The following is a 26235-nucleotide window of genomic DNA, read 5'->3' on the forward strand; positions in this document are numbered from 1 at the left end:
AGGGCTGACCCCCATGGAAGTCTATGGGTGCCCATGTTACTAGAGCTTTTCCTCTGGGTAATAGCCACACCCTGCTCTAACCCAGCACCTGTTTGCCAGATAGAACTATTTACTGATTGCCACCAAGAGCTCCTCTGAATCTCAGAGCCACTGAGAGCCAAACTGTTCTCCCTACTCTAGGCCTTGTCCTACATTCCAGAAGGCTCTGTAATTTCTCAGCCATCCACAGAGTTTGGTAACTCCCCCAACATCACGCACCTATGAAGTGATGGAGTACGGGGTTGAAAGACACACAGCTGACTTTAACACATTCTCTCTGGTGTTATCAACGTGCTTCTCAGTTTATACCAGACCCATGATGCCATGTAACCAAGCCAAAAAAGTAGTTGGTACCCATATTTGTCATTTTTCACATCTCTGTGACAACACATTTGAAACAACTAAAGGGAGGAAAAAATCCACCCTGCTTGTGGCTTCATATATACCAGGCCATCACAGTGGATAAGGTGACATGTCAGACTCCACACCTACTTTTTACCACCTCCCAGTATTGATGGGATCCATTAGGGGGTTGATCCATTCAGTAGGCTGGATCCCTCAGGCTCTAGCTGTCTCTAGAGACTGCGTCACAGACATGGCCAATGGTTTGCTTCATGAATTCCTTTGCATTTCTTAATCTAACCAGATTGATGGCTCAAATTAAGCATCATGGCATATCAAATTTTCACTCATTGAAGGTGTTATTTTTGCATTATAGACACTCCCTAAGCATTTAAGACTGCTGCTTCACCCCCCCCCCCCCATATTCACAGACACGAGCTACGGTTGAGTTTTTCTGTGCACATTTGGTTATTGTAAACCAATTACATCCCTTATTCCGGCTTTGCATATGAACAAAGCAAGGTTCTAGGTTTTATTCGGTGGGAATCACTGGGTGCTTATTTATACCAAACACAGGCTGTGAGTGACTTTTGATGTTTCTGCAGGAGTGTCTGGGATCTCAGTCCTGTTCTAGTTGCACACCTATGCTGGACCAGAACGAGGGTCCTTTGCACAAAAATGCTGCTACTGGACACCCAAGCACATATCAACCCCTGTCTCCTAGGAAATCTCCTTCCAACTGAGGCCTGATGGGCACTACCATTGATGTGTCATACATCCTGTGGCTTCCGTTTTCTCTAGAACAGAGGTTCTCAACCAGTGGGACACAATCGCTTTTGAGGGTTGCTTATCAGATGTTTACATTAGAATTCATGACCATAGGGAAATTACAGTTATGAAGTAGCAAAAATATTTATGGTTGGGTCATCATAATATGAGGAATTGTGGTAGAGGGTGGGGGCATTAGGAGGGCTGAGAACCACTGCTTTAGAAGATACAAGTTGGAGCTTAAAGGGCTGCCTGGTACTTACCCGCTGTTCATGGTCCCTGGGAGCTGGCAAATGAGAGGGATCTTCAACTCAGCCTGTGGAGACAAAAACAAACTAATTACTAGGCTTTATGCATCATGTTTCAGTTCTGTTGGAACATGCTACCTCTGCTTCTTTGTAGGATTTGATGCAGGTGCTGGCCTAAAAGAAGAGAGAGGAAGCAAATCAATGTAGGTCAAAAATTGGTTTATTTCTGGCACAGGGTGGGGGAGGGACTCCCCCTCCCCGGACATGCTGTCCTCCTTCTGTCAGCGTTCATCCCATCTGCCCTGGGGAGCTGAGCAAACACGCACGGTGTCTGCTTTTCCCTCACGTGCAATTGTACGCGTTCCCTGGGCACCTAGGGAGCATTAGCCCAGGCTTCATTGGCTCTGCTCCGAGGAGTCCATAGGCTTGCTGAAGCAGGCTGGAGATGGGATGCTTTTCATTTCTCTGTGACTTTCCCATAAAATATTTACTGGAAGTTTCATTTGTATACACACCGCTTTGCGTCAGCCACCACATTTTATTTGAGTCCACTCTTCACCCTCAGAGGAGGGATCATTAACTCCATTTACCATATAAATTAGCAGCAGCAGCAGCAGCAGCAGCAGCAGCAGCAGCAGCAGCAGCAGCAGTGACTCTGGGAGCATGCAGTAAGTGCTTTACATCTAGTCAAAGACTCTGGGAATTATACAGGATGCTTCCTTGTGTTTTCTGGAGGTCCGGCGAAGAAACAGAGTCCTCATATTAGAGAATCTGAGGATAGTGTAATGTGATCTTTTGGAAATTGTGAGCAGGCGGGGCGCAAAAGATAGTGGGGGGTAGTTGGGTATGGAAGGAAGGAGTGCTGTCCTTGTACTGAGAAGGGTGAAGGGAGGGTGATTGGGCTTCAGGGACAGAGTGGAAGGGCAGCTGATGGTTTCACTGAGGCAGCTTCAGGAGGGAGCTGCAGAGGGTGAGATGAAAATAGCCACCTCATGCTCATGCCCTGGTGTCTGTCACCGGCTAAAGTCAGGAAGAATCCAGGCACAGGCCAGTTCTTTCCAAGACTTTTAGGCCACACATCCATTAAGTGGGAAGTTGACTGGTCCTAATTCTGCCATCTGCATTGTAGTGCTGCATAAAGCATGGGGGCTTGCTTGGTTTGTTTTCATCTGGAGTAAGCTACTGGGCTAAGTCTCTTCTAGCTCAAAGACTACATGAAACAACTCCCCTTAAAAACTATAATCCATCCAAATTTGATGACAACAGTGTCTTTAAAATGCTAGAGGTCTGTTATTAAATCTCTTGCATCTTATTGTCTTCTCCAACGGAGCTCCCTGTAGAACAGAATCACAGTGTCTCTGGGAAATATCTATCACAGAGGAGGGCAGGGAGGCTGAGGAGACTTTTTGCTGCTGATACATAAACCTCATAATTTAGTTGATCTGCCTCATTTGTATTTTAAAATATCAGGGAAAGTTTAAGTCATTCTACCAGCGATTTCTGAGAGATGGGATCAGTATATTGTACAAAGGATGTTTTAAAAATAATTCTTTTAAAAATATATTTTATTAATTTATTCATATTACATCTCAATGGTTATCCCATCCCTTGTATCCTCCCATTCTTACCTCCCTCCCATTTCCCCCTTACTCCCCTCCCCTATGACTGTGACTGAGGGGGACCTCCTCCCCCTGTATATGCTCATAGGGTATCAAGTCTCTTCTTGGTAACAAGCCAAACTCTTTTGTCCCTCTAGAAAGTGAAACTTGGGGTCTGAGCAACCCACCCCAGAGGAGCCTGAGTCAGTCAAGCTGCAAGGCTTCTGCAAAGCAGACAGAGTACACACTGTAAGGCCACAGCTCTCTGCTCTGTGCAGATTGTCCTGAGCTCTTCTGAGAACACAGTACTCTTATCTGACTTCCTTTTTGTGAAGGATGTGGTAAGAGGTTCAGTTAGAATTGCACATCTACCAGGTTTATGAAGATGATACAGAGTAGAAAGGACATGTACTGCTGCGAAGAGAACCGAGTGAACGGTGTTGCTGTTAATACTATTCAAACCTATGCACATCACAGTGACTCACTGAGTTTATCTAATCATCTTTGTTTGGTACAAAGACAAACTGACACCTACATGTGTTAAGTTACTGGTTTGTCAGGGTGCACACATACCTGGTAGTTGAAACTCATTCGGTCCCCACATTGTGGCTATGCTTTGGCATGGATATTTGCTTGTTTGGAGCCTTAGTTTACTTTTTGGTAACATGATCGTTGTACACCAATGATTGCTTAAGGTGTTTGTGAAGATGACAGAAGATGTCTGTGACACAAGTCAAGTGCACAAGTGTTGTTTCTTCTTTCTTGTATCTAACACTAGGAATACCACCATTAAAGCATCAGAGTTGCTCTGAACACTGATCCAAGTGAAGACAGACAACCAAGAGGACTTAGATAAAATAAAGAAAAACAGAGTGGAAAAGGGGGCAAACGAAGAATCAGAGGACATCTGCATCCCAGTAGATCTGCAAAACACCAAGAACTTAAACCTGAAGATGAATTAAATGCCTTTTGCTCCTTTCAGGTTTGAGTTTCCAGAAACATGGAGTACATAGCCTGTTCTCATAGACACTAACTCTATAATCATGAGTTCTCTGTCAGCTCTTTGGATATATATGGTCTTTGGATATATATGTATGGTGCACTGAAAAGTTTCCTCGGATTGTCTGGGCAGTGGTTTATGTATGATGGTAGTCTAAATGCTCCAGATATTTCAAGTAAGATTTGTATACTTGGAATGTTATGGCCATAGACTACTTCAGATGTTCTAAAGGGAAGCTTAACTACAATTCAGTGAATAGCTATGAATCCAAACTTATATGAGCAGCACAAATTGCACTTGATGGGTTGAAAAAAAAAACTGGAGGATACCAAGCTTTGTGTGTAGTGAAGGGGGTGGGCCTGGGAGAAATTTGGAGAAAGAATTTGATCAAAATACATTGTATAAAACTCTCAAAGAGCTAAGAAGCATAAAAGAAGGGACTACAAAATAAAGCCACACACATTCAAAATGTTATAAGTTTATGATTTTGGTTGGAACATACTCATTGTTGCATGTGGCCCGGGGTCTGGTAGGTTGGACACACCTGAAAGTCTAAATCCAAGGGGCCAGAATCTGATCATCATTTGCTTTGGATTAGAAATCTATGATTTCATTTTCAGTGGTAGAGTCTCTTCAGCTTTCTTTTCTTCGGTATGTTTCTGACATCTAAAATGAGTGTTGAGAACAAAGTGTCTACTCTTTCTACCCTTAATAACATAGCACTTGAAATCTTAGTATGGCAGCAAGACAAAGAAGAAACAAACAAACAAATGGAGAAACAAAAGTGCAGATATAGGAAGCAGTGGAATTATGACTATTTGTAGATGACATCATCCTGTACTTATGAGACTCCGAAGACTCCACCAGAAAATTCTGAGAACTGATAAACAGGGTACAGAACCAACATAAAAAATTTAGTAGCTTTCTTATATACTAGTAGAAACACGTTTAAGAAAGAAACCAGGAAAACAATTCCATTTCTAATAGCTTAAGAGTTACCTAGAAATAAACCTAACCAAAGAAGTGAAAGACCTTCCTGAGGAAGATTTTAAAATACTGGAGAAAGAAATTGAAAACACTGGAAGCTCCCATGCTCATAGGTCAGGAGGCTTAATATTTTGAAGGTGGCTATATTCCCAAATATGATCTACAGATTCCATGCAGTCTCTACCAGTGTTCCAATGGTTTTTAGAAGAATAGAAGAACAGCCCTGAAACTGATACATAAGTAAAAAGCCTCCAAATAACCTATGGAATTCTGAGCAAAGCAAGAAAGCTGGGTGACATATTGTTCTATTTTGCTTTTTTTTTTTTATTACTGTGCTAAAGAACAGCCTAAAATAAACTTGGGGGAGGAAAGGGTTCATAGGACCTGAAGCAGAGGCCATGGAAGGGCCTTTATCTACATGGATTGCTCATCTTGTTTCCTTATCCCACCCAGGACCACCTACCCAGGCCCTCTCACATCAATTATCAATCAAGAAAATGCCCCACAGATATGCCTACAGGCCAATGTGCTGGTACCATTTTCTCAACTGAGGTTCCCTCTTTCACTATATACTCATATACTATATATTACATATTTTATAATATATTATATCATAATGACATATGGTGCAATTTATAATGTAACAGATATATTATATATTTAATATATTATATTGTAATTATATATGATATATAATTGAAATATACCATATATAATCATAATATAATATATTAAATATATCAATATCACAAGATATGGTATTTACAATATGATATATGAAGTATAATATATTAAATGTAATACATAATATGATAATCAATATAATTACATATAACCTATTATGCAATACGCATGTATGAGAGTAGAAGCAAGACTATGTGAGAATAGGGCTTTTGTGTACGTGGCTCACTTCCTTGCCTTCAAGGCAGGATAAAGGTCATGACAACAAAGATGCTCAGTTGGGGTCACTTCTGAGAGCAAAGAGAAGCCTGACTTTAAGACCAGTTAGGACAGCCAATTTTACAGGGTGGATTTGACAGTTCCTGTAATTATATTTCATTAGCTCATTACATACTCATGCTGTGGGTTAAAACCCATTTTGGAAACGTAAGGGATTTGATCGGTATAAACCATTAGTAGGCTCTACACGTGAAACACAAGTAGCATCTCCAGGGTGTGCTATTAACACCACCATGTCTGCTTCTGTGCTTGAAGCCTGCCTAGTGTCTCAGAGAATGGGTTAGAAAGCAAGGACTCGCTGTATAAATGGATGGGATTTTGATGTGGATCTTAATCCAGAAATAATTAATACCCTTATGGTATCATAAGCAGTTTAAACAATTGAAGATACGTAGCCTAACAAAATCGCATTTCCTTGTCATCCTTGAGAAGTATCTCAGTCTCCGGGGAATGTTCCAGTGCCATCAAGCAGATAGAGAGACACATTTTTATCACAGTTCTCCTACATTTTTCTTGGCCAAAATTAATATTTCATGAAGGGAAAACATGCTTTACAGCACATAATTTTTTGCTTTCATATATTTCTCATTTATTCTCAGAATTTAAAGTTTATGAAAATATGAACCTCTGCTTCTTTGAAAGTTTAAGAAACACCATTTTAATGACAATGTACCTGATCAGATATAGGAAATTGCCAAAAGCAAACCTCAAGTTGCTAAGACAATGTGAGCATCGGTGGGAAAGCTGTGCATTGCGAACTGGGTCAAGGCTGAAGCATAAAGTCTGTGTAAAATACCTATGAGAGCTGTCTGATTCCTTCTCTACAATCACACCCAACACAGAAAGATGGAGTTGAGGAAGAAATGGTATATGTATATTTGAAGAAAGAGGAGAGAGAGAGAGAGAGAGAGAGAGAGAGAGAGAGAGAGAGAGAGAGAGAGAGAGAGAGAGAGAGAGAGAGACAGGGGAAGGAGAGAGACAGAGACAGAGAGACCCATGTAGTCACTTATTCATTTGCCCAAAATTCAGAATTCTGCATAATCTTTTTCTATTTTCATGTAAAAAATTAGGAAGTCATGATGTAGAGATGCTCATACATAGAGACGAATACTTGCTTGCTGACTGGATTTTTAATTCCAACCCTGGCTAGGATACTCGGCTAAATTTAATTAATTATAACATTGTATTTGATTGGATTCCTAGTGAGTGGAGGTATTAGAAGTCAAATGGGTTATTATTATAGATTGTTTTGAGGAATTGAGGAGAATTCTTTTTGTCTAGTTTTTCTGTTATTAAGCATGAGTATTTTAAAACATGATTTTGCAAGTGTCTTGGTAGCAAGTCACTTCCCCTAAGCATCTTGAGGGAACATGAGAGGACATCTATTTGTTCTTTTAGAACATGTTTGAAAAGGCCTCTAACACACTGATGTAATCCATAGCTACTCAATTTACTACTCTTAAGCCATCTAGACTTCCAAAGCCATTTCCATTTTCTCTTCTGTTGTCTGATTCAGTAGGAAAAGTCCCTACAGCCATGATCACTTCGTCCATTTTGTTGTGTACTAAACACATTCCTTTGTTTTCTCCTCTTCTCATTCACTTAATTTGCACTATAATCCCCCTTTTCTGTTATTCCTTCTTTAAAAATTTTTCATATTCTTATATTCTTATCAAACTTCTGCTTGCTTATGTTATCTAAGTTATTTTTACTGTTCAGGAGAACTAAACGGTAGCAAGCACACGAACACACACACCTTTAAAAAATCTGTCTGTCTATGTATCTGTCTATCCATCTACATCTATCTACCTATGTGTGATCCATCTATTTCCTATATATCATCTATTAAACATCTATCATATATCAATAAATCTCTTTTCTCTACACTATCTCTTTCTACCCATTTATTAATTAGCTATTTATTTATCTAATCTATCATTTTATGCTTTTTATCTACCATCTATCAAGAAATTTGCTTATCTATTGGCTATCTACCATCTGAGTGTCGACTTCTCATTTATCTCTACAATCTACCCATCCAATCAACTACCAATCATGTATCTATCATTTTCACTTTCTTGGTAGATTATGGCACAGCACACTTGCTACAGTCCACATACATCTCGATGAGATGGTCCTTTATTTTTGTTTCAATATTTATCTCTATCCCACCTTATTTTTATTAGGCTCTCATAAATGATGCCAGAATCCTACCAATTGAAATTAAAACTACTAGGCCTACATTAATAGGAAATGTCTCCAGCTGTGATTTATTTTTATATTAATTCACTAATAAGTTTACTTGGTGATATTAAAGGCATTTTAGTGGCTGGGGGGGGGAAGAAAAGAAACTAAGATGAAAATTACTCATTGGACTCAGTAGTTTTCAGGTTGGGCACAGGAAGGAGATGTCACCCCAGCGATAGCTAACTGTCGAAGGAGAATGTCCTGCCACTAAAAAAAAAAAAAAAAAAAAAAGTCCCTCGGTAAGCACTTGCTGTCTGCTAGTAGTTTTTCTGCATAGTTGTTTCACAAGAAAAACCTGGAAGAAACCTTGCATGAAACTTAAAATCCAAAGAAGGACGAAAGGGTGGGGTAACCTAATCATTAGTGGACTAGGAACAATGCAGCTTGTAATAATGATAGATGACAACAACAGCGCCACTTGCAGCATACCAGAACTGCATATAAGGTGTTCTATTTAAGTAAGATTCCATTGTACAGCAGCAATCTAAATGACCCAGATTTTGCAGAACTGAGCAACTCTTGTCATTTTCCTTTTCAGTGAGAGCCCTCTGGAGCCATATCTGCCTTGTATACAAGCTGCATAGTGTGGGTGCAGGAGGAGCTCAGCCCTTCATCTGTGACTTAAAGCGCATCTGAAACTCAACTTTAGAATTCAATTTCCTGAAGCATGATCAGCCATTTCTTTATCCCTTATTTTTTACTCAGGTTCACCCACCTAACAAGATGTAGGGAAATTTTTAAGTCCGGGCATGCTGAATTCTACAACTTCAGTCTCAGTTTCTTTAACAAGAAAAATAAGGACATGAATGCTTGCCCTTTTTGGCTAATGGGGTTACTCTAGAAACCAAGTAAGAGCCTGGAAGACAGAATAATTCCCACGATGCCTTTCTCTGGCCTATGAGCACGTGTGTAAGCAAATGCCAGAGGAAGAGGTTAACTATCCCACTCTATCACTTTCCATTTTCTTCCTTTCAAACAGAGTCTCCAATGAACCCGGAGTCGTGCTGTCAGCCTGCAAGCCCTGGAGATCTTTCTAGCTCTGACTCTACAGCGCTCTGACTCAGGCGTGCCTGTCCATGCTCAGCCTTTTCCCTTTTTATGCAGGTGCAGGGATCTAAACTCAGGTCCTCATCCTTTCATAGCAAGTATTGTTCCCTGCTGAGCCACCTCTCCAGCCCCGTGACTGGGCTTTACCTCCTTGTGGGAGCATAGTCACGGAAAACTAGTGACGTGACGCACTTCTCTGTATCAGTGCGGCGAAGGATTCTGATGTTCCCTGACGCTGGCAAGGAAACCATTCTAAAGGAAATCATACGCTGTGCACCCGGTTTTTAAAATTTTTTTTCAGAGGGTCAGTACATCTGAGGAATTTTAAGACATCACCGCGTCTTTGACAGATGAATGATAAAAATAAATGTGAATATGATGAGATTAGCTTTTTATAGAAATCACCTTAAAATAGTGCCCCGCAGAGGCTTGGGCTCCACTGAAGTCTATAGAATTTCTTTAGGTCAAAATTCTGAACAAGAGAAACAGGATTACCAAGAAGAGCAGTTCTCAACCTTCCTAATGCTGCCGCCCTTTGACACAGTTCCTCACCTTGTGATGACCCCCAACCATAAGCTTATTTTTGCTGCTGCTTCGTAACTGTAATTTTGCTACTGTTATAATTTGTAACATGAATATCTGTGTTTTCCCATGGTCTCAGGCAACTCCCAGGAAAGGCATCTTGGTCCCTTTAAAGGGGTCGTGGCCCACAGCTTGAGAACCACTGATCTGTATATCAAATAAATCAGTTGACAACAATACCTACTTTTATTCTTTCCGTGTTAATGATCACTAGCCACTGGGAATGAATTTTAAAATATAACATTTTTGTTTCTCACTACAAAACCAAAAGGCATGCACAAGCAAATCATTGTATAAAGGACAAATTTAGGTCTTGAGAGGTTAAATAACAAACCTAAAATCTTACTCCTGAGAAGGAAGGGTCTGCATTAAAATCTAGGCATTGCTTTCCCCAAAGGTGTGTGGGTAGGGGACTGGGAACGGAGACAGAGAGAGCGAGCTGGAGGATGGGGTGAGGAGATGCTCTGCGGGGAGAACTCAGAGCTGGAGTTCATCAGGAGATCCAAGCCTTGTTCATAAGCGAGGGGAACCTTTAACACCCGTGGCCTCGAAGCATCTGCTAGTCCTAGTGCCTGTCGGGGCACCATTCCATCAGTGCCTCAGCAAACCCTCTCCTGTGATGCCAGTTTTGATTCTGTGCCCACGTAGTGACCCCTGAGCAGTAACACGGTTTCCTGTAAGGATGGCTTCCGGGAACACACACGCTAACAGTCTGAGGAACTACAGCTCAGCCTATGTGAACATCACAGGTGGCTGTAGAAGCTGCAGTGCCAGGTTGGGATGCTGGCTTGAGTTCCATCTGTGGTGAGTGTCCTGGGAGAAGTGAGCCTCTGGCTTTCAGAGCTGATGAAAGATGCCAGTTACTAGGTTATCCATGGCAGTCTACCCTCAGAGATGGTTGAAAGTAAATTCATCAGAGAAGGTACCATTCTCAAACGGTAGTGAAATGTCACCTTTATGCTGAGCTCAGCTCACAGGACATCCAAACACAGTGGAATATCACCTCTTGTGTTCACGCATTTGGGAAGCAAAATTCTGATCATTACCAATAACATTTAAAATGTGTACCTTGCAAATGCTAGTTGTATATATCTAAGAGTTCTTTACAATTAAAAGTAAGTGTGTGTGTGTGTGTGTGTGTGTGTGTGTGTGTGTGTGTGTGTGTGTGTGTGTATGTGTGTGTTAAGCATCTTCACCCACTGAACATCCTCTTGGGCCCTATATCTGGGAATTAGAAAAGCTATTGTTTAGTTTGACAGGAAGTGATGATAAGGACCCATGGCCTCAAAGATGGGGAGAGAATGATTTTTTTTTCCTTCAAGATATGTACATTACACCATAGATATAGTAAATAATGTGTTGTGTGGTTCACAGTCACAGGAAAAGCAAAAAATCGGGGAGGTTGTCATTATTCCATATTCTTTTATTTTAAGTGTTCTGTCTCCTCCTCTCTTCTCTTTTCTCCTCTCCTCTCTTCTCTTTCTGTCCTCCCTCCATGTCTCTTTCTCCCTCTCTCTCCTATCCTTCTCTCTCTCTGTCTCTGTCTCTCTCTCTCCCTCTCTCTCTCCTCTCTTCTATTCCCCTCCCGTGTGTGTGTGTGTGTGTGTGCGTGTGTGTGTGTGTGTGTGTGTGTGTATGTGTGCAGACGTCAGAGGCTGTCTTTATATGTCTTCCTCAATTTTTCTTCACACTATTTTCTGAGATGAGGTCTCTCACTGGCTCAGGAGCTTCCGGGTTCAGGTAGGTTAGCAGCTCACAAGTCTCATGGATCCTCCTGTCTCTGCCTGGCCAGCACTACAATTGCATACATGCTCTGCCACATCTGGCTTGTCTCCAGCTGTCACACGGTTGCTGGAGCAAACACAAAGTAAGCCACCTCTCCAGCCCATGCATAATGTATTCATGAGTAACAGTGCTGCCTTTTTACCACATCTGTATGTGCAATTGGATTCTTATCAATTTTAAATTAAAAGTAAAAATGACTATAACTTTGGATATGGCCAACCTGGCTTCAGAACTAGGTACAAGGCAGGAACTTAGGACTTGGGTACACCTGGGTGTCATTTCTGACTCATGTGAAATGGACAGTACTTGGAGCATCTCAGATTCTTGATGTTTTCTTGACTGAAGTGAGAAAAGTATACCCAATAAACTGTGAGGACCAGGGACTGAGTGGTCATTGTCTGATGCACAGGATTCTCCCACAGGACCATCCAAATTGATGGTATTTAGAAGACATGATTCCAATTAATCAGAACAGGGCTGGGGATTTGGTCAGTTGGGAGAGAACTTGCCTGGTATGTAGGGGTTCCTGGGTATTATCTCTAGCTCCATAGAAAACTGGGTGTATGGCTCATGCCCGGAATCTCAGCACTTGGGAGGTAGAGGCTGGAGGGTCAGAAATTCAAGGTCTTTCTTGGCTACCTTGTCAGTTGGAAACCAGCCTGGGCTACGTGACCTTTCTGCTTAATTGTTTAATCCCTTGGATGCATCTCTCTCTCTTTCTAGGACGGTGGGCATGGCTTCCCCTATACAGAACTTAGCAGTTGCTGTAGTGAGGGATGTTGACTGCTTTATGTATGCAGCAAGATTCTCAACAGAATGCTTCCAGTTCACTTTCTGTTATCCTGTCTTTGAACTTGGCCATGCTATAGTGTGGCTGCCATTAACACACTTGCTGGGCATCCAGTCTCTCCTTTGTCAGACCCTGTGGCTATGTTTGCTCTCAATCTCACAGTAACCTACCAAGTGTCAAGATGACAAAAATGCTAGGAGCATGTAAGTGAAGATCAGAGAAGCTAATCCAATTGCCCAAAGGCATATACACCCATCCTAGAGTCATGCCCAATTTAGGGGGGATCTCATCTTCTAGAGTCACACTCAGTTTAGGGGGAAATCTCAAAGCCTTTGTTCTTTCCACTTTATCTTGCTGCTCACCAAAATAAACTTCTCTGAGTTTCAGCTTCAATATATTTTGCTGTTGTAATCATATTTGCCCTTCATACTTCATTAATTTGTTAAGATCATTAAATGAAGACACATGTACTCAATGGCTCCATACCAGGCAATGGAATGTTGGCATATTACTATTCTCTAATGAGATTATTGAAATGAAATATTCGTACATTGATACATGATAACAAAGTCCACGGTAGTTGTGGGATATTAATGAATGAAGTTGGATCTGATTTGGGATCAGAAAAGGGGGAGGGGGTCACAGAAAAAGGAAATGTTTACTGAATATGTAGTAATAATTATGACTATGTACTGAGCGAAGTGTCAATTATGTACAGTACTTTGCTTAATACAAATATTATTATGACTAAATAATTGCCAATCTGGATCTTTGTTGATGTCGTTCCATTATAGAGATGAAGAATTGGGCTAGAGAAATGGTTCAGTGGCTAAATGTGATTGCCATGGAAGTAAATGGGCCTTTGTTAAATTCCCAGAATGAACATAAAGCCTGGAGCAGTGACTAACTATAATCCTAGTGCTTGTAGGGTGACATGAAGCCAGACACAAGAGAATCTTCTGAAACTCCTGGGCCAGCTAGCATTGCATAGCAGCAGCTAACAAGGACACTGCCTCAAACAAAGCGGGAAGACAAAGACCAACACATGCCATGACCTGCTTTCTCTCCATGTACGTGCGCGCGACACACACACACACACACACACACACACACACACACACACACACACACACACACACACACATAGATAGGTAGATAGGCAGATAGATAGACAGACAGACAGACAGACAGATATCTTTAAGAATGCAAGAATTGAGGATCAGAGATAAAAGAACATACCCAGCGAAAGTGGCAGAGTTTCCTAAGTAATAATGGACTCAATAAAAACAAAACAAAACAAACAAACAAACAAACAAACAAACAGAGATGGAGTCCCCAAAGTTTTTGGCCAGAGCTGACCAGATGGAACTTGACGTGATAGCTCTTGGCTTTATAATGGCTTGTTCATGGAGTCATCTGTGAGGGCATCTCCTCAGGAGGTGGTACCAGAAGTGAAGACTTCTGGGCTCTGAGAAGACTCCAGAAATGGGTTCAAAGACACATTCTACAAGGCTGCAAACATACACTGCCCACTTTCAGAAGAAAGCACCTGGGTGAAATCAGTTTAGATTTAAATTTTGTTAACTGAATTCATTGCTGTGTAAACAACTTTGACCATGATCCCTGGACCACACAAGCTCCCATCTGTGAAGCAGAGAACAAGATCCCCAAGGCTCCAGGCTAGGCAGGAGAGCTAAGAGAGTTAGTGCAGGAGCATGGCTGGCTAGAGCCTGAGGTAAATCAATGCGCTTTCCCTTCATGCCTCTCTAGGGTACATTTTATATGAGGCCTCTGGGAGGCTTTCTAAAGGTTTCTGTGCTGTACCTCCAATTAACTAGAGCTACCATTGTCTTCCTGGTGTTCAAAATGACTGTTCCTGTTCCCTGTAGTTTGCCCGAGCCCTGGAAATCAAAGGACACCATAACCAAAGGAATTGGGGGTGGGGTGGGAGGAAGCTATGCTAAAATTTAGACAAGAGGATTGGCTAAATGACACTCATATAAGCCATAAAGTAAGCATCAATAAATTCCAGTTATATTTATCTTCCTAAACCAGTGCCTACACTTTGATGCCAATTCTTATACTCACCTCCCCCACCCACCCCCCCACATTGAAGTTTGTTGTCACTACTTTCTGAGAAAAACCTGGAGGAGATGCCCCCAGGCATCAATGGAGGGGAAGCATTTTATGCCTGTTCTGTCTAACGCAGACTTCTCTGTCCTGGGAAGGGAGAGGGTCTGCCTTATCCTAAAGCCTACATCTTCTGCAGCAAAGCCAAAATAAAAAAAGACCATATTAATTTAGAGTATCTAAATCTGTATCTATATCTATCTATATACTCAGGGCTGATGGAGTTAGCTTCTCCTTTGAATGGCCTTCTTCTGTTGAGGCGGCCTTTCTGAGCCTGCTCTGCTCTAACGGAGGTTAAAAAGCTGCGGCAGAGTCTGTCTCTTGACTTTAGCAATATAGGCTGAGGGGAGGTGCGGTCTAAGTTCCAGGAAGAATAGGCTGAAAAGCCTTAGTCTTATGTTAATTTATGGGCAGACATCTGGAGTCCTCTCCTAGTACAATGAAGGGGTCTTCAAAGCTTGGCTGAAGGAGCCGGCTTCCTTTATGCTCCTTTGGTGGGATATAGAACGAGAAGAGACTTGATACCCTATGAGCATATACAGGGGGAGGAGGTCCCCCTCAGGAACAGTCATAGGGGAGGGGAGTAAGGGGAAAATGGGAGGGAGGGAAGAATGGGAGGATACAAGGGATGGGATAACCATAGAGATATAACAAGAATAAATTAATAAAAAAAACCCTTTTCTTTATCTGTGTGAAGCTCTTTCTCATGGCCACTGTGACAGTGAGGGCCTTAAGACTCATGCTAAGACAGAGCCATTCTGTTCAGTTTACCTGGTCAGCCTGCGTTCACTCAAGGGCTCAGCGTTGAGATGGCTGGATCCTGCAAAGGGAGTCCACTGTCGCATTCTGGAGAACTCAAGGACCAGGTAATACACAAGATAGAGGTTGAAGTGTTCTCTCCCCTCAGCAGAGTCCTTCAGTAGAGACCTCCTTCTATGTGCCTGTTAGTCTTGGTTTCCTGAGCTATGCAGCCACAGACTGGGGCATTCTGGTCAGACTTCCTCTTTGTGAGTTGTGGTTCTAGCCTTGAAGATGTGGAGGCTGTCAAAGCTGACCGTAAGTCATACAGATCCTCATGCAGTCCTTCACAAGAATCAGAATATGTGACAGCAGACAGCTGAGCAACTTGAAGTGAGTTTTGCCTAGTGGACATGGTTGTCTGGTGACTGGGTACTTCAATGGCTTCCCTAAGCCTATATGACACATGGTTCCCCTTAGGGATTATTCAGAAAGCACCGAGACTCAGAAAAGAAATGGTTGGCTCCTATTCTTGCTATGTTTGGATTTGCCTGTTGGATCTTCAGCCCCTTGCTGTTTATGTCATAGGTAATTTTCATATCTATGAGCAAAGTCATGTAGCATTTTTGGAGCACATTATTAGAGACTCAATATATATATATATATATCAGTTTGTTTCTTCCTTAACCTTAGTCCATTTAAGCTGCCCTTTCTGAGTACCCATTATAGTGGTCCTTTATTATTTAGTGTTATTTAAATGGATCTTATTGATGTTGAATTTTATGTTGTGAATTTGATGTTGAACAAATTCTTGCATTATTACAAATAAATTCAAAGCTGTTTAAATTTGGGGGGAAGAGATAACTCTGGTTTTGACTTAATGAAGGAATCACTAAAATAAGTATTCATGGAGTGTTAATTATGAGCCAAGTTTTGCACTAAGCAGCTTTAGGTATCAACCTACTTAATTAGCTGAAAACCATGTGAGGAGAATAATCTTTATTTCATTTTGCAATTATGAAAACTAAAGCCTAGAGAGATACAAGCAATTCACTTACTTTATCAATGAACCTTTTTTTTTTTTTTTTTTTTTTTTTAAATCTGGGGCTTAAAACAAGGTCTGTTTCATGGGTTTACTGTCGTATGGGTCAGGTGAGTCAGTGGTTGTTTTGGTCTAGACCTGTCTGAGTTCACTATAGTTTGCATACCAGAGTTCTACATAGAGTAGAGGGTTAAACAATAGAAATGCATTCTCTCTCAGGTCTGCAAGCTAAAAGTTCAGGATCAATGCATTAGCATGTTTGGTTTCTTCCTGGGTCTGTTAAAGGGAGAGATGTGTATTTGGCATCTTCTAAGTTTGAAGATAGCTGTCTTCCTCTTCAGACAGCATCCTCTCTGCATCTGTTCAAATTTCTCCCTCTTTAAGGAAACAGGAAATCTGGATCAGGGCCTACACTATGACCCCATTTTAAACTTATATCTCTGTAAAAATATTCTCTTCATATAGGTCACATTTTGATATACTAGGAGTTAGGACTACTACATATGAAGTTTTAAAGGACATTATTCAACCATAAAAGGGCCTGCATGTCTGGTTTGTGCTGATGCTTGTGGATTACTGGATGATCAAAGCTGGCCACACACATGCATCTGCTAAAGGGCAAGAAACCAGCCCAGAACCCTTGTTCCCCACGCTGTCCCTCACCACTCTCTGGGCTGTCCAAGGCTCATTTTATGATGTTTGTAGCTCTTTGGGTGCAAGGGAGAGGAAGCCACACCCACACGCCTTCCTTAAGTTTCTCTTCTCATTCTGTTCGTTCAGCTCTCTGTCGGCTAAGGCAAGACTCCTGATTTACTTCATTCAGAATGAGCATGGAGACACTTTCACAAAAAGAAGATGTAGAAAAGTGAGCTATAATGGAGAAGTCCATGTTCACATTTAGTTCTTAGGACTTCGAGAAGCCAAGTTAAATGCAAAATCCCCCATGCTTTACTAAGGAAGCGTGAGAATGTGGTTGTATGCAATGTTTATTGCTTTTTTAATGGAAAATCATTTATCCATAGTTTATTAAATATTTATAATCAGGGTCGTATTCCTAGAACTTTGTTGGGGGGGGGCAGATAGGAAGCAGAATCAGAAGTCCAAGATAATTTTTACAGTGTAGGTTTGAGCCAACCTGGGCTACACGAAACCTTGTCTCAAAAAACAGAAGAAGCATTATCTCATAGCTTACTTTTCAGAGGAGGCAAAAACGAACACACTTTATAAACAGCACTATTGATTTCAATCAACAAAGCAAGGTGGGGCTGCTTTGGCATTCATTTGTTCGTCAGTGACTGGCCCCCTCTGCCTACTACTTCCCAGGCACTGGGCTAGATGTGAAGATCCAAAGGCAAAAAAGAAAAAAATATTGCTGCTTTATGGGGGTAGTAGGCCAGAGAGATATTAAATGAGCAATGCTAAACATGGCAGACCTGAGACAGGATGACAGAGGTTCTCACATGTGGATAACAGGCAAGTTATCACACACTCTGGGTCCAGAAGATACTTCCTTAGGGGAGGTGATGATGAAGGCTGAGGTCTTGATGAGAGAGAATTTGCTAGACCAAATGAAAGGAAAGAAGGGAAATGAAGGATGTGAGGAAGAAAGAAAGGGAAGGAAGGAAGCAAGGAAGGCTGGAGAGAGGGAGAAAGGAAAGAAGATAGGGAAGGAAGGATGGTGTGGGGGAAAACTTTTGAAACCAAAGAGTTGTATATATGTATGTCAGGAGGGTAGCCAGGCTCACCAGAGGAACCCACAAAACACCGAGCTGCAGAAATGCAGAAGGAGCAGGAAGATGGTGGCATGCAAACAGCCAGAAGCAGGTGACACTCAGCAGCTGAGGGTCACAGCCCACATTTTTGCTTTGCTGCCATCTCTCACATGCACATCTTGATACTCCTCCTGAGGTCCTTCGATTTGTTGGCATCGATTCTGTGCTAATTGTTGCATGGGTTCTTGCCTCTTGACTTCATGATGCCTCCCTCACCTGTATGGTCTATTAGGTTGACAAGCCTTGACTCATCCAAGAATATTTCAGGAAAATTCACTAGGGCCTGGGTTTGAACATGCAACTTTTGAGTATCCAGGTGTGTTGCTGAGGGGATGCCTAGCGTTGAAAGGAATATAATCTATTTCTCTCAAGAAACCTGGGAATGAAAGCATGCGGCGGGAGACATGACTGTGATGACTGAAGAGGTGACTGAGGATTCCAGAACTGTGCCTGGCTTTCACTGAGCAGCTATAATTTTGGTTTTCCCTGGGGATCTTGAAGCCATGAAAAGATAGGGACTAACTGATGGACAAATAATAGGCTGCATATGTGGGCAGAGGAGGTGTGGTAGAGCAGAGCTACATGTGGGATCAGGGGGGATGATAAGGGTGCTATTGCGTGATTGAGGGAGTTTGGTGCATTCTCACTTCTTTCTCCACAATTCTCTCAAAGCGTGGCACCCTTTAAAGACTAGGCACATAGTTCAGGGATTTGAGAGAAAAGGCTTCTTTTCAGCCCGCTGAGAGGCTCAAGTACAAGGCTGGGTAGCTTTGGAGTCACAGGGGCTTAGCCCAAATTCTGCTCAGCCCCACCCAAATGAACTCGGGCAAATTACCAGCCTTACCTTTCTCTCCTCCTCTTTCTCATCTCTTTCGACAGTGTGATATTATGAACTTAGTACCCACGAGGCAGAGAACTGTAAACTCACCTTCAAATGCAGTTAGACATGTGTGTCAACCACCTAGAACCCATCCAAAAAGGGCAGTTTTCCACCCCCCTCCAACTTTAATTGTGAGTTCAGTGTCCATTAAAATGGATGTTTTAATGTCTACTTAAAATTTATTTTTAGCCTTTCTGATTTTTATAGACTTACAGGAAGGAGGAGTAAGTCCATATCTATGATGTAGAATGTCTTCCTGGTCCCTGAATTTCTAGAAACAGGTTTCTAGTGAGTAAGTCTTCTGGGCAGAGACCAGATTGGTTCTCCATTCACTTCCTCTCTGTAATGCTGGGCTGTGCTGGGGAGAAATGGCAGCCTCCTGTCTACCTCTCACTTTCCCTCTCATGTAGCTAGCTCACTTCAGTTTTATTTTGCAATTCTCTCTCTCTCTCTCTCTCTCTCTCTCTCTCTCTCCTCCTCTCTCTCTCTCTCTCTCTCTCTCTCTCTCTCTCTCTCTCTCACACACACACACACACACACACACACACACACAACAAGAATCTAAGTGTTCAAAGGAATGGAGAGTTCTGGGTAAACACTCTGACACCTCTTGGTATTCCATTTTCTGCTTGCAGCTGGTGCTGCCTGCCCAGTCCACTCTCCTGTCAAGACAGCTGGTCTCAGGCCGCTGTCAAGGGCTGCGCTTGTACGGTGCAGCTTACAGGCACTCATGCCTCACAAACATGAGGCAGTCCTCTACACTGTCGGGGGAGAGGGGTGGTGTTCATTTGATGAGCTTGTTTTTGAGAGTGCTGCCTCCTCAGTGGATCAAAATCCACCTTTTTTTTTTTCTTTTACAAATTGTAAGAGAAATCCTGTGTAGAACCCGAGTTAATTAGCACTAGCTTTCCTGATTTATTACAGTTTAGCATCTGCTCATTACTGGTACCTCAGGCAGTTGGACACTGGGCACAAGTCAGAGAGGGACTTGAATCTCTCTAATTGTATTCGCCTATTATCTTCTGTCCTGTGCTCCCAGGATACCCATTGTGAACCCTCAGCCCACCGCAATTAGCTCTGCTCTTTCATATCACACTAGTATCTCCCAAATGGGGCATTTGGGTTTGAGCTTAAGCATAAGTGTTATCCTCTGTTGGATTTCAGGCATGCTCAGCTTCGTCTGGTTCTGAGACGTCACCGTATGCTTCTTACCACTATTAAGTAGTTACCAGGAGAAAAGCTCAAATTTGAATATGCCTGGTCTCTTGCTAGATGGTGTGTGTCCTCATGAGTCTTCAGGTGTTCCAAGTTGGCTGCCCTGGCCAGGCATCCTACAGAGAGGAAGAATCCATTCAGGGAACAAGAGAGCTCAGTGCAGGAGTCTGCAAAGATACTCTCTGTGAGGGGCAGTTCAGAGCACAGCACTATTTCTGAGATGTGTTTTCTAGAGTGACGGTATTGCACCCTTATTTACGTTCTTTGGATTTGTCAGGGGTGGAGGTGATAAGCCAGCCCAGAGAGAGAACTTCTCTAAAATCTTTCCCTCACACCATGTTCACAAGTTTGCTGTTGAACTTAACAGCAAGCGTCTCCAGAAGGGTCACGTGGGTGAGTGTCAAGACTTCGGTTGAGTCAATAATTGCTCTAGGCACTTCACATAGATTCACGATATAACCAAACTGTTATTATTACTGCTACACATTTGAAGAAGCAGATTCTAAAGTTGCAAGTTCTCCCCGAGGCCCCCATCGTAGGACTGGAGGCTTTAGGTGCATCTGATCTGTCCTGTTACGGAGACAGGCCATGGCTGAACCGTGTGAATTGCCAGTCGCGCACAAACACAAAACAGACCACACAGTGTGCTGATAGAATGAAACAGAATAAAACAAGAGGTTGGTCAGGATGTGCAGTGGAGGATTTACCTAAGATGACTGAAGTATGAATCTTTGCAGTGGGGCATGTGAATTGAATAAGATTTGGGTGCAGAAAATGACCCAACCAGGGATGACTCCAGAAGGAAGAGATTATTAAGCAAAGGGAACACCAGCAGAGGTCCCCAACTTTTGAGCTTATGCATGACTGATTTCCAAACCCTGGTTGGCAGGTGTTTTTACATACCTCCCCAGATACCATTACAACAAAGCACTCCACAGTTGTTGAACCGAACCAATTGTAGTTGAAACTTGTTGTTTTTCATTCATAAGACTACAGAGTGCTAGTTAGGTAGAGTGAATGACCTCACAGTGAACTTGAGAAGAGCTAAGACAGAGGTCAGATCCAAGGATCTTAACCCAAACCATTTCTTGGAATAGCAATGCCTCTTAATGCTGCAGGATAAAGGCACCCAGAGCTAGCCACTTTTTTTTTCTCCTTGAGCAGAGCCTTGTTTAGACAAAGCTGGCTGGGGATGTGACATCATCCATAAGAAAAAAAAATCTGCCATGGGTTGTTTGCCAAACATTTTTCCCTGAGGTTAAAAACACTGTAGTATTTTTAAACTATGCAAGCAAAATCACTCCCTCTGCACACAGGGACCCAGCTCTTGCCAAGATTGCTAAATTGGCAGGGCAAAGGGCCCCACACCATCTGTCCTCACATTGGCTGAATTCAGGTCTTGAAGGAGGAACTGGATTAAGAAAAAGGAAAATAGCATGGAACATTGCTGAGGAATCCCATGATAGCCTCTCAGGGTTAGCAATCATCATGAACAGGCTGTGGGTAGGATGGAGACGGACTCAGAATAGAGAAGATGTGGAAGGAGGCTTGACTTGAATACCCATAATGCACCCAGACCTATGGTGTTATGGAGGAACAAGACTCTTCACCTCTCTCCCTCATTCATTCATTCTCTCTCTCCTCCCCTCGCCCCCTTATAAAAAGGAAAGAATCTCAGGTATTTTCTTTAAGGCTGTTGGTAGCATTAATAGCTGGTATGAATAGAACAGTAATATTTTCAAAGCTCTTGCTTGCTACATGGTTTGATTAATTTGCATTTTAGGCTACAGCACATCCCCATCCTAAGTATAATTCTTGAGACTCAAAGACACGCATTAAAGAATCCCATCTGGACCCTGGAGCTGGTGAAACACTGAGCCAGGATTGGCTCTTATTTCCAACCTTCAGAGCACTTGTCCTGGCCCTTGTTTTTCCATCTTTGAATGGAGGAAGCAAAGATACTGCAAAGTGAAGCATCAGAACTGAATTCTAGCTAGTGGATGGGCTGAGACCTGATCCTATGTCTCTGGTTCTTTATGTGGATCCCATGTAAGGTAAACACGCTGTAAATCTGGAGTCTCTTAAGAAGCAGCAGGACAGTGGCTCCTTAGCTAAAGATCTTGTGCACATGTCAGTGCAGACATTATAGCATCAGTGTGCACATTTCTAGTAGAAAGCCTAGTGTCTGAGGCTAAAGAGATGGCTTAGCAATTAAGAATACTTGCTGTTTTTGCAGAGAACCTGGGTTCAATTCACAGCATCCACATATTGATTTACAACTGTCAATTACTCCAGTTTCAGAGGATCTGATACTTCTGGCTTCTGTGGTACCCAAACACATGCCGTACTCATGCATATATGCAGACACTCACAAATAAAATGAATGAATCTTACAAAAATCTTAGTGCCAGGTATGAGCAACACTTTCAGAGTTGTCATTGGGCAGTAAGGCCCTATATCACCACCACTCTCCCATACACACAGCACCACATGCTATTGTCATTGCTCTCGGCTACCTTCCTGAGCTCAGTGGCAAAACCCTATTGCTAAAGACCACATGCTTGAGTCAGGACACGGAGAAATCAAGCTGGTACTGCCACTATATACTTCATTCCTATTGGTTAGCTTTCATAACGCTGAAGGGTTCTAGTTATATTACCAGGGGAAAAGTATGCAGAAGTCTTTCCTAGCTGTGAATCCTGTGAGCTACAATAGTGGCACAGAGACTATGAAAGTGATGAACCTCTTTCTTATTAGATGCTCCACTGATGCCTGTCATTGTTATCTGAATCAAAAATCTGTGATTGAGTAAGTCTTAGGCTCTAGAGGAGAGAACCCAGTACGGTTATCCTGCTAATTGGCACAGTATTAAACTTTTATACTTATATATAAGTCAATCTCTCAATCCTCATCAAAGAAGCTTCTTCTTTCAGTAGATGGTGATTAATACAGAGATCCACAGCTAGTGAACATTTAGATAAGAGACTACCGTGTGCTTAGCTCTAAATGGGACATCTATATTGATTCCCTTCATGCCACGGCTCAGGGATCATTGTGAGAGAGGACAGAAGAAGCTCACAGGAGTCAGAAGTAGGGAACATCTACAGAGAAACATTATTTGATGGACATGTCAGGGCATTGCATATATGAACTCAGAGCTGGTGTGACTGTATGCACAAGACCTGCACAAGATCCAACCAGTCAGAATCTCAGCATGAATGGTAGGGGTGGTATGGGGTAGTTTATGAAGTCCCACCATAGTGAAGAAGTTATTGACAGTTGTTGAATGCTAGGGGAGAGTCAGAGCATGAAAGAAATCTCATGCTACAGTAGGTGGTCCTATACCAATGCACACACAGGCAGCAATAAATGGACTCAGAGAGTTTAAAGAAATAGAAAGAACATGAAGTTTGAGGGGGAAGGTTGTATGGGGAATAGAGAGGAATTGAAGGGAAAGGAATGGAGATAGATTTGATCAAAGTTTCAAAATATACATATATGAAACTGTCAATAAAAGGTTAGATGTAGCATACAGAAATTCCACAAAAATTAAAATAGAAGTACCATATGATTTATACAATTCCTGGGTATGTACCTAAAAGACTTTACATTCTATCATGTATTTGCACATCTATGTGCATTGCTTCACTATACATAATAGTCAGGGAATTTAATTAGTCTACATGTCCATCAACAGATGAGTGGATGATGAAAACGTGATATGTATATGCAGTAGGATTTTATTCATCTACAAAGAAATTCAATTCTGAAATTTGTAGGAGAATAGATGGATCTGCAAACTGTTATATTATGCAAGGTAATCTAGATTCAGAAAGACAAATATTGAATGTGTTCTCTCATATGTGAATTCCAGCTCCCTTTTCCCCATCACCCCGTGTACGTGTATGTATATAACAGGTATGTATATGTGTGTGTGTGTGTGTGTGTGTGTGTGTGTAGGGCAAGGGATAAGGTTGGAAAGACTTCCAGATTGTTGTTCAAGTTATTTTTTGAAAGAGTCTATTAGTGAACCTCGAGCTCTTCTGATCTACCAGACTGTCTGCTGAGGGTCTGATGAGCTCCGGAAAGCCACTTGTCTTTGTCTCCTGCTCTAAATAGTGCTGAGGTTACAGGATGCATGTGAACATTCAAGGATTTTCCTTGAGTTCTGAACTCAGGTCCTTACAATAGAAGGTATTTTTATGACCAAGCCATATTCCCATCTCTCCATCCCTAGGGGGAAAATGTGTGTGTGTGTGTGTGTGTGTGTGTGTGTGTGTGTGTGTGTTAGAGTAAATATAGGTCATGAAACTAGAAAGAAGATCACATCTAGAAAGGGGAAAGGTTTTCTTGAGGATGGAGTAGAGGACAGGTAGTTGAGTTCATGTGACATGAAGCTGGAAAGGAGCTAATTAGGGGGTAGTAGAGTAAGAGAGGGAAAGGAATGGGACAAAAAAGAGGAAGATGATTCATGAGTCTCTCTCTCTCTCTCTCTCTCTCTCTCTCTCTCTCTCTCTCTCTCTCTCTCTCTCTCTCACACACACACACACACACAAATTGTTTGAAAATGTAATGACAGGGAACACCAACCCACCTATAAAAACTTCAACCTAAAATTTACCCTGCCTACAAGATGTGCAGGGGTAAAGATAGAGCAGAGATGGAGGGAATATCCAATCAATGCCTGGCCTAACCTAAGACCCACCCCATGGGACAGAGCCAACAGCTGACACTATTAATGATACTTTGCTATGCTTGCAGGTGAGATCCTAGCATAGCTGTCCTCTGAGAGGCTCCACCCAGCAATACATTGAAACAGATGCTGAGACTCACAGCCAAATATTGGGCAGAGTGTAGAGAGTCTTGTGGGAAAGCAGGGTGAAGGATAGAAGGGCATGGAGGAGACAGGAGCTTCATAAGAAGACCAACAGTGTCAACTAACCAGGGCCCAGAGGGCTTGTGGAGACTGAAGCACCTACCAAGAACCATGCATTGGCTGGACTCCCACACAGATGTAGCCAATAGGCAGCTTGGGCTTCATTTGCATCCTCTAGTAAGGGGTGTGGGGGCTCTCTCTGACATGAACTTTATTGCCTGCTTTTGATCACTTCCCCCTGGTGGGGCTACCTTGACAGGCCATAGGAAAGAGGATGTGCTCAGTCTTGATGCAATTTGATGTGGTGGGGTGGGTTGTTGGAGGGGGCGCTCCCATTTTCTGAGGAGAAGGGGAGGAGGAAGGGGGAGGAAGGAAGGAGGGTGGAACTAGGACATAAAGAGAGAAGGGGCTATGATTAGGATATAAAGTGAATAAATAAATGAATAAATTTAAAAAGATGTAATGAAACACAATACTTTAAATACTACTTAAAAAAATAAAAATTAAATTAAAAAGTCCTACAGTTGGTTCATCAGATATCACACAAAGGGATACCTGAGTTAAGGAAAGGTCTTTTTTTTAAAAAATTAAAGTATAGAAAGAATTCTAGGCACTTTAAAGAGAGGACTGTCAATGTCCTTGAATGAAATACTCCATGAACACTGGGATGTTGTTTCTTTCCATATCTGCCCTGTAGATCAGCCCTAGGCACATATCTTGTGCTCAGGGAAAAATTAGTACAGAAGGGCACAAGCTCAGCCAAGCTGGAGCTCTCTCTGTGTCGCTCACAATCTGTTCTAATCATTTCCCCAGCCAGCCATGTAAATTAGCAGATGGAAAAGAGAAAAGCAAAGAGTTAAATAGACTTTCCAGTGTATGCCAAATAGTTTGAATATTAAGCTATCAAATGGTTGATGCTAGGTCTCAGATTAAGGCAGGACTTTTATCCTGAGAGCTTGCTCAATGTGGATGGGGCATTTCCTCAAATCATGAGTGGGGGCAGGGAGGGACGACATGACAGGATGGTTGGAAATGGATAACAATTTCACCCAGAAAGTATCAGCAATTTTGGGGCATGGCATGCACAGGGGAGGGGGGCTATTGGGCTTGCAAGACTGTTGTTTTATTTGGCTGTGTTCGAGTCTAGCACTTTCTAACAATGAGAGCAAAAAGTATGAGAACGTGTAAA

The sequence above is a fragment of the Acomys russatus genome, chromosome 22, assembly GCF_903995435.1.
Source record: "Acomys russatus chromosome 22, mAcoRus1.1, whole genome shotgun sequence".
Lineage (NCBI taxonomy): Eukaryota > Metazoa > Chordata > Mammalia > Rodentia > Muridae > Acomys > Acomys russatus.